Source organism: Stigmatopora argus, chromosome 18, assembly GCF_051989625.1.
Source record: "Stigmatopora argus isolate UIUO_Sarg chromosome 18, RoL_Sarg_1.0, whole genome shotgun sequence".
Lineage (NCBI taxonomy): Eukaryota > Metazoa > Chordata > Actinopteri > Syngnathiformes > Syngnathidae > Stigmatopora > Stigmatopora argus.
The window spans coordinates 7,244,142-7,257,235 of NC_135404.1; the positions used below are offsets into that span (position 1 = coordinate 7,244,142).

Here is a 13,094-nt window from a genome sequence, read left to right on the forward strand (position 1 = left end):
AAAATGCAGTAGTTCAAAATAAATTTCCAAATCCGAAACGTTTGTGCATGCTGCAAAGCTAGAGCCGATTCTGCTCTGAATAGAAATAAGTTTTTCACTCGCTGAAAATCTAGTGCCAATTTTGCTCCGATTTGAAATGGTACATTTTTCAATAATAGACGTCCAATCCATTAGAAGTGGGACACTGGCAGACTTCCCCCGTCTAGCGGCCGTCAGAGGCAGCCAAGGAGTAAACGTGCGCCCCACGCTTCTCGGTCCCATTCATCCGCGCATCCTCTTTTTCATCCATTCACAAACCACATCCTCCTCCTCAGCGCCTGCCTCCGCCGTCACGATGCGGCTGGGGGACGGACGGCAGCCTCCGTCACGGGAAGACGGGAAGCGCACGTGCGAGCGTCCTCACGTGCGGCGAGGTGGCAGACAGACGCTCACGCTCTCCGGCGACCGCCTAAAAATAGCACCGGCGGAGGAGGAGACTACTCCGGCGTTAAATAAAAATCCGAGGGGTTATTTTTAAGCACGGCGTCCCTGCAATCTTGGACGTGGCTTCCCTATCAAAAACAACCAGCAACAACCCAACGGTTTCTATTCTTGTCCTCCCTCCGGTGTAAACTTTACCTTCGCTTGAGGATGACAACTTATTTCTGATGAATGAACGTGGGCATCCGATAACACAAAAGCGGTATCACCATAACAACCACCTCTTGCCTTTTAGGAGCCGATTACTTGCACTTGTATGCCTTGTGGCCTTCGCAGGGCATTGATTTGTTCTTTCGCTTTTTTTCTCCTTCCATTTCTTCTTTCTCACGGCGTCAAATACTCTCTTTTTTTCTAACCGTACACAAGAAAAAAGCCGCATATTAAGTCATCAATGGCAGCCACTTAGTTTAAGAAATAAAAGCAGAAAGTTTAAGACGAAAGATAAAATCTAGAGATCTTTGAAACCGAACCCTTTCAAAAAAATGATGCTTTGTTTATTTGAGTTTAATTTCAATTGTCAGAATTTTTGTAATTTCTTAAAAATGTATTATTTTGTATATTGTTATTTTAAAACTTTATTCTTTTTTCCTCCTCATAATTTTCTTTTCAGAATGTCAGATTTATGATACTCATTTACATAGAGCTATTCCCCAATGAGTCATCATCTTATCATTTACTGTTATTTTTAATCATTTTCACTCATTTACTATGAATAGTAGATTTAATTATTTAATTGCAGTTGTTCATCTATTCATCTTACATTTAAACTAGATTCAAAACAATTTTACAGTTTGTTTCTTTAATTTTATATATGTATGCGTGTGCGTGTGCGTGTATATGTATGTGCGTATATGTATGTGCATATATGTATGTGCGTGTGTGTGTATATGTTTGTGTGTATATGTTTGTGCGTATATGTATGTGCGTATATGTATGTGCGTATATGTATGTGCGTATATGTATGTGCGTATATGTATGTGCGTATATGTATGTGCGTATATGTATGTGCGTATATGTATGTGCGTATACGTATGTGCGTATACGTATGTGCGTATACGTATGTGCGTATACGTATGTGCGTATACGTATGTGCGTATACGTATGTGCGTATACGTATGTGCGTATACGTATGTGCGTATACGTATGTGCGTATACGTATGTGCGTATACGTATGTGCGTATACGTATGTGCGTATACGTATGTGCGTATACGTATGTGCGTATACGTATGTGCGTATACGTATGTGCGTATACGTATGTGCGTATACGTATGTGCGTATATGTATGTGCGTATATGTATGTGCATCTGCATCTGCATCTGCATCTGCATCTGCATCTGCATCTGCATCTGCATCTGCATCTGTATGTGTATGTGTATGTGTATTTGTATGTGTATATGTATGTGTATATGTATACACATACATATATAATCATATATATTCTGAATTTTTTGGCATTTCTTACATATTTTAAAACACATTTTGTTTCAGTAAAATTCTTTGGAGTCTTTTTTTATGATTTACTTGACTTTTAAATAAAAAATAAAAACAGTTTGAATAATAGAGGAAACTAACAGAATTTGAAAACTGAGTAAAATCTTGTCCTTCGCCTGCTGACCAAAAGATGAAAGGCGGAAATTCAAACGTAGGCTTTCAAGCACAAAAAGAACGAAATTAAATAAGATAAAAGATGGGAGCACTTGGGTGTGAGATTTGTGGAGAATGCTTCTTCAGTAATAGCAATTATATTCGTGTTTTATTATAGCGCTCTCTTTTGCAGTAGCAGAACAGTGCATCTTTTTTTCTTTTTCTTGTTTCCACCTCAATTTCAACTCCAACCTTCGATTTCTTAGCCAAGTATTGTTGTGGCAGAACAAATACTGGCTTGCTAAGAACGAGGGTGCAGTGGAACTCATTCGAGGAGCAACTTCAGAAATACAACAGAGCAGGTGTCAAACATACGGCTTGGGGGGCCAAATTTGGCCCGCCCCGTCATTTTCTGCGGCCCGTGAAAATCAATAAGGTGCACTAACCTAGTTTGAAAAAAAGAAAAGTATTTCTGCAATTCTCAAGGAGAGAAAGAAAGACTACAAAACCAACAGATTACATTTGCCTAAATGGAGGAACAAAATTTAATGAATGGAAATAGAATATTGATTCATTCATTTTCCAAACTGCTTAGCCTCACGAGGTTCGCAGGGGTGCTGGTGGGGTTACTACCCCTGCCTGGGGTACACCCTCAACTAGTTGCAACCAATCACAGGGCACTACTACTAACCACTCAACCAACAGGGCACCAAAAAAACATACTTATCCACATTTCATTGCATTTTGCTAGCTTAACGCTAAAATGAGAAGCTAACCAATAGCCAAATGGCTGGTGAATGGAAATGGGCAATTCCTTTCAAAGCACAATTCACCCCTACAAAGTACTGAACCCAAACTATTAGCGGAAATGTCCATTTTTGGGCTTCCCATCCTTGTAAAACCACCACATTCCTTCAGCATTGTTCTATGAAATATATATTTCATCATCACATAACTTATCCCGAGTGTCATTCCCTAAGCTTCTATCGTTTTGTTCTCCCTGAATGTAGGCTGGAATTGATTGTCTTATTCCCCGCCGCCCCTTTTACATCCCACGCCCTTGGACTCGGCGTCTTTGCCCGATATTTCCCAGCTCACATGGATTAATTGTTCTTTGCTACAAGGAACAGTCAAAGGACAACCGAGGATCTTGGATGTTCTTTAGACTTTTCGAAATGTCAGAATAAAAAGCAGGCAGCCGCTCAGGGGAACCAAAAGCGCCAATTGAGCTCTCCACCTTTGTTTTATTGGCCACGTAATTGGCGTCGATCGTCAGCGCGAAATTGAGAGCGCGCTAATAGAGTCAAAAGACTCCTGAAACAACAGCGGGGACATTTGACGTTAAAAGCAGCAGGACGTGATCCGTTGGATCCAAGGTCGCCGTTCTTTTGCACCTTGCTATATTCCATTACTGGCGGGACATTTATATTTTCCTCCACCTTCAAGTTTTCGTCTCCATTTATCTCAGTTGACAAGTTGAATAATCCTCGCCGCCATCGCCGACTCGCTGACGGGCAAACTTCGTCGGACGGGGGATGCTGTGTAGTGTGTGCCATGTGCTTGGAGGATCAAAGTTTACTTTAGGATGTATCAAGGTGGGAAATCAATAAATGCATTTTTTTTTAATTTTATGAAAGAGCTACACAGGATTTTAGGCAACACACTATTTTAGTCCTGTTCTGAATTTAGGGCTGGGCAATCTAGCCATTTTTTTTTCCAACTCATTGCTACCTTTGATAAGAATGGACGTCCAATCTTTTTGAACTGGGAGGGTTGACAGCGAACGAACAAAGATGATTGGATGTCTGTCATTGTCAACAGTGCTGAAAGAGTTAGTTGGTAGTTTTAAAGAATCTGCAATGAAAATAAAATAACTTACGAAATGGTTTCTTATGTCATTACAACAAGTGTAAACAAAATACGTTCCAAAATATGTTTTCCTTTTGTCTGCTGAAATTAAATGGACTAATCGGCAATTAATCAAGGATCAACTATTTTGCTAGCGGAGTTCAATTTGTTGACCTCAAAATTGTTCAAATCCTCTATTAATGAGCGTTTAAAAAAATATATATCTTTTAATTATTTATTAAAAAAACAAGGTCAATTTTAAATTATTCTTTTATTTTTAATTTCATGTTTCTAAAGTTATTTACTTTCAAATTTTCTTGAAAAATGATTGTCGTTCCCAAGGATTAGGCACTAGAAAAATTAAATAAATAAATTAAAAGATAAAGCTTAGTGAACATCTTTCCAATTTGAATGACAGTCAATGTCATTTTCTTCCTGTGCAGTTCATGTTAAAGTCTACTCCAACTGGATTGTAATCGACTACTAAAGCTCCTAAAACCCAGACTCTTGCAAGGCCTGCAGGTCCTAGGAGGCTAAAAACCATCAACGTTGGACTCTAAGAAGCGACCAGTAATCTATCTGCCAAACTATAATCAATTTGCATCATGTCTAACCCAACAACCCACAAATTTCAAACACCAATATAGGTTTTAAGTCCTAAATCCAACCCTTTCCCTAATTTCAAGCCCTACTTGGAAACCCAAACTGTAATTTAGACTAACCTCAATAATAAACAGACAACTTAAAACCCAAGCAATAACCAATAACCGTGTTTTGAAACCTGCATTTTACTGTAATATACTCTTGAAGGCCGTATCTCTCTGTCTGCTACGTAATAACAAACGCATCCTCGGGGCCGCGATCCTTTGCACACCTACGCGTTCTATCCATCAGCGACTTCTGATCTTTAGCTTTCTTTTTCTGACAAACGCTGACATTCCAAACCTCCCCTTTTCTCTTTTCTGTTTGCCTTCCACGTTTCCCATGTTTGTTTATTCTTCCTCACCGACTTGTCTGTCCTTATTAATCCTATCAAAGATTGCATTAGCATTACATTTGCATGTTTTACCCCCCTTCTCACTTGAATTTGATTAAATTCTCCTTTTCCCTATTGAAAGACAACAGGAATATAAAAGCGTTAAGAGTAAAGTGTTCTTCACGGCCGCCTTGAAAATGGAGTTTGGCAGGCACTGATGCTGTGAATCGGTTCCAATCGGAAAATCAATGGCATGATTGCATTAGAGTGGTGATTTTCCCACGTCGAAAGTCACATAATTATAGGCCGAAAATAGATATTTGAAGTGGAAAACAGATTTTCTTTATCTTCTGGATAGAGCGACCAACATTAATTTGGAGTTCTTGCTCTTTAAGAAACCAACCTATTGTCATTTAGCATGATTGCCTTGTGCGAGTGATGAAGTCATTATATGATAAATGGATATTTGAACACAAACGCAAAAGTAAAAATTATATTCATCTTTTACTTCTCCGACCTTTTAACAATTTTCAATTAAACTGTCTTTAATTAGTGATGTTTTAACCAATGCGTGATTGCATTCCAGTAATGATTTTCCTACTTCAAATGCCATCTTATCAAAAGAACAAATGGGTATTTGAACACAGACATCAAATATCACACAGATATCTTTATCTTCTGAGAAGAGCAATGCCATAAACATAGAGCTTTTCCTCTTTTGAATTAAACTTGTGTCCTTTACCTTGATTGCATTGCGCTAGTCATTTTCCCAAGTCAAATAACGTAGTAATTGTACTACAGAGAGATATTTCAACACAAACGATAGAGTCTACTGCTGAAGTATAAAAGTGTACTTTTTTTTAACTTTAATGCCTGATGCTTAAATCCATGACAAGTTTGGATTCCATTAATGAGTCAAAATAACGTATACGAATAGTTTACAAAAGCTATTCCAGATCTGCTGGGAAGAGCGACAAACAAACATGGAGTTTAAAAGCAAGATGTACATTGCGAGCGCACACTGCTGCGTTGCAGACTTACAGTATAAAGCACATTTGTACAAGCAATCCCTTATAAATCTTTCACTTGGGCTTCTAATCTGCTTTTGTTACGCAACTTGCCACAAGGTCAGGTTCACTGCGAACATAAATAGAGTGGAGTACCTGTAACGAGGCAGAATAAATGTCATCTTCAGCCTGAATAGGTGTGAACGTGATGAGCGTTTAAAAATGACACTTGCAGATTTTAATGTGTCGCGCGGAAGCCATGTTAAATCTTACCAAACGACGCGACGCCGCCTATCCCATTCTGCTACGGCGACGATCTGTCTTAATACATACGGTCGTGCTTCGTAAGAATAGGCGGAGACGGGATTTTTTTAGGTCTTGGGATTTTACTTAGCCTGCCGTCCTTTGCTACCACCTGCACCGGCTTTACGGCTTGGCAAACTCGAGTGGCAACACCTGGCTCTGCAGCCCCACGTGTTGATACACCCTCCGGCGGACACGGAATCGCTTCATTTGTCTGCTTTGTCAGCCAAAGAAATAATGATTTTGGTGTTTTAATGCACGTTTTGTACTAATGATGAAAGGTGTTTTATAGTAAACCAATGCCAACTTCGCTTTTGTGAGAATTGTCTATAGTTTTCTTTTCCGGGAAAGTTGTGTAGTTTCCCCCGTGCAGGCCGATGCTTTGTACCGACCGGACCAGTGTCAGACCCGAGAACCAACCATCCACCAACCTTATTTTGTCACCCATTTGCATTGACGCTACTGCAAAAATAAAATTAATGTACTGTAATTTCTGCACTGTTAGGTGCAACGAAAAAACTTGAATTTTCTCAAAAGTGTGCCTTATTTAGGGATCAATATTGGTCAATCATTGTATGAAATTGCCTTTAGCACAGCTCCATCAAGTTGATGTATAACAACCCCTAACTACTACTACTATTACTATTACAACTACTACTATTAATAGAGCTTCATCTATTTGCTGTATAACACAAACCCCTACTTCTACTATGACTACTACATCTACTACTTCTACTTCTACTACAACTACTACTACTACTACAACTACTACTACTACAACTACTACTACTACAACTACTACTACTACTACTACTACTACTACAACAACTACTACTACTACTACTACAACTACTACTACTACTACAACTACTACTACTACAACTACTACAACTACTACTACAACTACTACAACTACTAGAGCTTCATCTAGTTGCCGTATAACACAACACCCTACTTCTACTATGACTACTACAGCTTTATCTAATGTGTAACCCCCCCATTACTACTACTACTACAGCATCATCAAATGTATGTACAACAACCCCTACTACTAATACAGCTTCATAGAATGCATGTATAACGCAATCCCTACTTTAATTACTACGACCACTACCACCATCATTACTACTGCATTTCATAATCCGCTGCGCCTGATATATAAAAACAATTTTAAAATGGGCCATTCATCGAAGGTGCGGAAAATACGATAGTCTTAAGTGACGGATTGATTTTTTTAAATGAAAAGAATATTTTCACCAGTTTTAACGTTCTCATTGAAAACGTAAATAAAAAAATAAAATGAACATAATAAAAAAAATTTGAAAGAGAATATTTACTCACCCGATGATGTGGTGGTTCATTTGCCTGACTTCAGTGCGTGCAGTGGGAGATCGATTCACACTCGGTGGGCATGTGATTGTGACTGCGTATGCCCATCTCTGTGTCCTACCACTGACTGGCGACCAGTCTAGGGTGTAGCCTGCCTTTCGCCCAAAGCCAGCACTCCGTGATGAAAAAAATAAAGCTCCTAGGACAAAAACAAAGACCATACTTATTTGAATTGATGTTTCTATTGACCAAAAACAAGAACTGTGCATATTGGCATCCTCTTAGATTTATTGGTATTGAAAACTTCGGAGAAGTCCACTGTACTCCCCAATCTCTCTAAATTGGTTAAAAATGGATTGAAATAATATTGCTGCCAGCGTCAGGGAAGAGGCAAATACCTGTCCATGCACGCTTGCATGTCGTATGTGCATGAGTGAGCATTGTGCGTTACACAATGTACAGCATGCAGCAGTGTGTAAATTGAATTTCCCCTGTGGAATTGTGTGTGCAATTAAAAAAATGTGTAAAAATACCCACTGGCATCCCTTAACATTGTTTTACTTGTTCACTGTCAAACAAAATGGGAAACTTCCTGCTTTTCTTGCGACTTTTGGTTGTTCTTCAATGATGCAAGGGTTACATCACCTTATCAATATGCAGGCATAAATCAAATACAATTAATGCCATCTGTATGTGTGTGTGTATTCGGGGTGGACAGCGGGGTCGGCACACCGGCTCCAGATGGCAAAACGCGAGAAAAGGCTAACGAGGGGCAGACATGGCGCACGGGGAAACGACGGGTGGTTGGGAATCCGCGGTTAAGGGGATTACCGACGGTGAAAATGAATGAATGCTCATCGGGGATTGAGTCAACGCCTGTAATCCGCAAAATTATGGATGCCTGCGCCAGCTAATCAGTGCCAATATAAATTCTTCTTTTGCCAACCAAATCCAAGCAGCAAACTTATTTTCAAGCCAGCAAACCGAATCTTAAAACTGCTCCATTGACTGCGCAACCATCATATCGTACCGGGCACTTCATAGATATCACATACATAATTGGTGACATAAAATGAGGCCACCTTGTGTCGGGAAACTTCTATAGGGGCTCGATTGTAACGTACATAAGGAGTTCTTCACCGAAACACTTAACTCACTAAATCCAGATTGTTTTAAAGCAAACCGCATCGTGGCGATAATGCAAGCTGGAGTTTAAGAAAAATGTCATCAAATTCACAGTAAAATTACAACATCTCTGAAGTTTATGATAAGCCAAGTCATTGGAAAACTGTTGGAAAATTGAGCAATAAATTGCTAGTAGCGATGTCCCGATCCGATACTTATCGGCCCCCTTAACTTGGGGGTTTGGACAGTATCGGATTTGGTCGCAAAATTGGATCCAATCCAGTAGTCCACATGTGTCAAAGTGGCGGCCCGGGGTCCAAATTTGGCCCGCTGCATCATTTTGTGTGGCCCGGGAAAGTAAATCATGAGTGCCAACTTTCTGTTTTAGGATCAAATGAAAATGAAGAGTATAGATGTATATTAAATTTCCTGATTTTCCCCCTTTTAAATCAATAATTGACATTTTTTAAATCATTTTTTCTGTGTTTTTAGTTCAAAAATCATTTTGTAAAATCTAAAAATATATAAAAAAAAGCTAGAATAAACATTGTTTTAGATCTATAAAAAACTGAATATTCAGGGATTTTAATCCAGTTCTTTTAATCCATTTTTAAAAAAGAAAATCTAAATATTATATCTAAAATGGTCTGGCCCATGTGAAATCAAGTTGACGTTAAAGCGGCCCACGAACTAACCCGAGTCTGACACCCTTGCAGTAGTCCCTTGTTCTTTTGGTTGCTGTAAATCAAACCAATTGGCAAAATATATCCGTTTATGTCTACTTCTCATTAGAAACTAATGATCATAACTGCGCATTGTGTAATATTTATAAAGCATTTCTTGACTTTGGTCTAAAAATGTGGGCATCAGTTCAGCATTGGCAAAACATATCTTGAAAAAACATCAGATCGAAAGTCAAACAGTCCGTTTTAGGACATCCCTAATTGCTATCTCAGCAAACATAATGTTATGTTTATTGAATGGCTCCGACGTAAAATGGACAATGAGTAACGACGTCACGCCCCATTGGCTCCCAAATGTCTCTAGGAAAATAATGGCCATCTCCGGGCACATGTTGCTCAGAGAAGAAATGCTCCGCACTTTGTTAAAACGTTAAAAATACCCACTAACGTTTCCTAATCTAACGACAGTTAATGACTTTGTTAGTGTCGCTAGTCTGAGTAAACGAGTGTTGCATTAGGGGAACATTAATAGCTGTACGCTGCTACGCTATTCAGTCAGGGTATCAAACGGTCTTTCACCATTGGCTGAATCTGTTGAATCTGTCAGTTGGAACCACACAGAGTGACATTATTTGTGTATCATCGGAACACAGGACTCGCTGACATGTCACCTTGCTGCTCTAAAGAGTGTTTGCTTGTATTCGCATCTCCAAGCGCTCTCATGCGGCACAAATGTTCAGCGGGGGGCCGACCGAGGATGTCTTTCCCTGTGACCTCCACTTGTACAGTGAGTACATGAGACAAGGAGGTTATATTTAACGTTGTTCTGTTCGAAAGCGGCTCGCTAAATTGCTAAATTCCGTGAAATCGCTCCGAACAAGCGTCATGTGGATTGCCGTGTAATTTGACGTTGGTGCTTGTCCAATGCAACAAAGATGTGTTGATTGGATGCATCACATGATCGCCAGCTGAATGCAGGGAAAAGTCACTGATAATGCGGGTGGAACGCCCAATAAAGCCGCAGACGTACGACCCATACTTTGGCGATCACGTTGGCTACGAATGGAGTTGTGACAAGAGGTGTTTTGTGGCTTTCCACATGCGAGTCTCGCACGCACCAAATGTCCACGTTATCTGTCACTTCTCAACCCCATGGCGACAGTGAGGTGATATCGCGATTGGTCTTTTGTCAGTCCAACAATGACTGAAGTACAAATGTAGAGAAAGTAATTATACTTGTTAATTTTTTTTAAATTCGATTTTTCCCCCTGAGAAATTCTATGACCTTTGGATGGAATTATTATTTATGCTATGCGCATATTGCATTTCTATTTTTGTTTGGGAAATGAAATATTAAATCGTTAGAAATGGGCAAAAAAGCTAAGTAAGAATAAAAGTCCTCCATTTGTAAGAAATAGCTGGTTATATTATGAAGCTGTATTATAAAAAAAATGTGAAACTATTTTTAAAATCTGAACTCAATGTTTTTATTTTATCTTGTTCACTACCATTGAGAGTGATAGGCGTCCAGTCCATTTAGACCGGTTGGGCTAGCGGCAATCTTTCCTGGTTCAAATGGATTGGACGTCTAGCGCCGTCTACGGCCGCCAGTGAGTTGAGAAAGTTTTGCGCCGCGACTTGACGCTTTTGCGTCATCTTAAAGCACTTTCTCGGAACGTCTCAGTTTCCCTCGAGAGCCGGCGGGCCGACATTATCGCTTACGAAAGGACGCCGGAGTCTTCACCTCACGTCTGGACTGTGAAAGGAAGTGACTCTGCAGTCAGCTGAGTGGCTGCTCCGGGCCGCCATTGAATTTCCCCTGTTGTGTCGGATAAATGGCCTATTGACCTCCCGGAACGCACCTCCTGGACACGGCTACCCCAAATACGGCTAGAAATTGGATCCACCCGCAAATTGTAGTGTCAATTTTTCTTTCTGTTATTTTTCTCAGTTTATTTCTTTTTGGGGTTTTTTTTGCAGAAGAATCTGAAACTAACATTTTTGTAAATACAAACGACTGAAATATTTTATGCCGTGTTTTACAGTCTTTGCTCATGTTTTAGTTTTCAAAAATTGGTCACTTAAACTTGTATTTTCCAAATCCAATTTCTGAAGCAACTCCTTTCAAATCCCTTCAACCTGAAATCTGATTTCTTTTGCAGTTCCAGACAACCCTAATAATCGCATTCGCACAGATTTGGAGCGAAAAAAAACATTTAAATCTGTCTGCACTTTCGTTGACACAAATTCCAGAAGCTTACTTTGATATGATTCACTTTCTTAACCTCCTGATTGTAAATCTAAGCAGTAACGGCGACCTATTTAACCAGAACTAGAGACGTGCTCGTGTCACAAAGACTGTTATTGTTTCTAATGGATGAGATCCTCTTAACGCCGCCCTCCGCTCGGCATCATGGGAGTACAGAGTCTACCGGAGGAAGTGCGTGGCAATCTTCAGGTGTGATTTAAAAACGTTCCTTGGGGCGAGGGTCTTGAAACGGACGCCGGGTTTCGCAGAGGTCGACGGGGCCGAGAATATCACGCTGTTTCCGTGCGAGGGAATTTGAGCCCCGATTTCCGTCTCGTTACATCCCGAGAGGGCAAAGTTTGGGAGTTGAGCCGGAATTATGTCGAATTAGTCGGCATTTGGGGGTATTAGCCTCGTGTTAGTGTTGAAAATCGACTACTGAGGGAACAGCGCGTTATGTAAAAAAGCTCAAAAGGTCTCGGGGGAACGTACAATTGAGGTTCAAAGTTTAACTCATTGGCTGTTGTTGACGGTGGTAGACGTCCAATCTATTTGAAGTGGGTAACTTTTTTATACTTTTTTTCTTACTTTGGTCTAATGTCCCTTTAAAATAGTTTGAAAAATGTTTTTAGTTGTTGTGCTTTTTTTGTTGTGTGTCTTCCATATTGTGACACTTATTTTCAATCTTCTAATTTTTGTTTTCATTTTTTTTAAAACCTAAATACACTCAAGATGGCCTTAATTTTTTCTGTGAAAATAAAAATTAAAAGAATATGAATAAAAATATAAGAAATGCAAATTTAAAGGAGGATTAAAAATAAAATATCAAATTTTTATTTGTAATAAAACCTTTAAAACTTTTTTAAACTTCTGTCTTGAATATATTTAATATATACATAAATAAATGTGTATATATACATATATACATAAATATACATATATATATATATACATATATATATATATATATATATATATATATATATATATATGTATATATGTATATGTGTATATATATACATATATATATATATATACATACATATATATACATATACATATATATATACATATATACACATATATGTATATTTATGTATATATGTATATATATATGTATATATATGTATATGTGTGTATATATATACACATATATATATACATATATATACACATATATATACATATACATATATATACATATATACACATATATACACATATATGTATACATATATACACTGACATATACATACATTTATTTTTTAAGAATCTAGATTGGACAACTAGAATTCCATTTTCAAAAATGTCCAACTTGCAAAAATGTGGCATTGCATAAGCAGCAAAATGTTTTCCGGGGGTCGAGGGGCTAATTTGTCCTCGCGTGCTGAAAACCCAGATTGATGGCGAAGTTGTTCTGTGATAAAAGGACGGCTGTGGATGAAGCGCAGCTGGAAGACGGTCGGCGGCTCAAATTCCTCTACATTCCTCTCGGCTTTTTGACACCAGG

The 13,094-nt window shown here is 38.8% G+C and overlaps 1 protein-coding gene across 1 annotated transcript in view; it reads right to left on the reverse strand.

The window, feature by feature from the left end:
* Nucleotides 1-13,094, reverse strand: part of etv4 (ETS variant transcription factor 4) — a 93,447-nt gene that overhangs the window by 69,705 nt on the left and 10,648 nt on the right. The window contains exon 2 of the mRNA XM_077625970.1: nt 7,541-7,727. The gene's annotated coding sequence lies outside the window, so the exon portion shown is untranslated. The remainder of the gene's footprint in view (nt 1-7,540; nt 7,728-13,094) is intronic.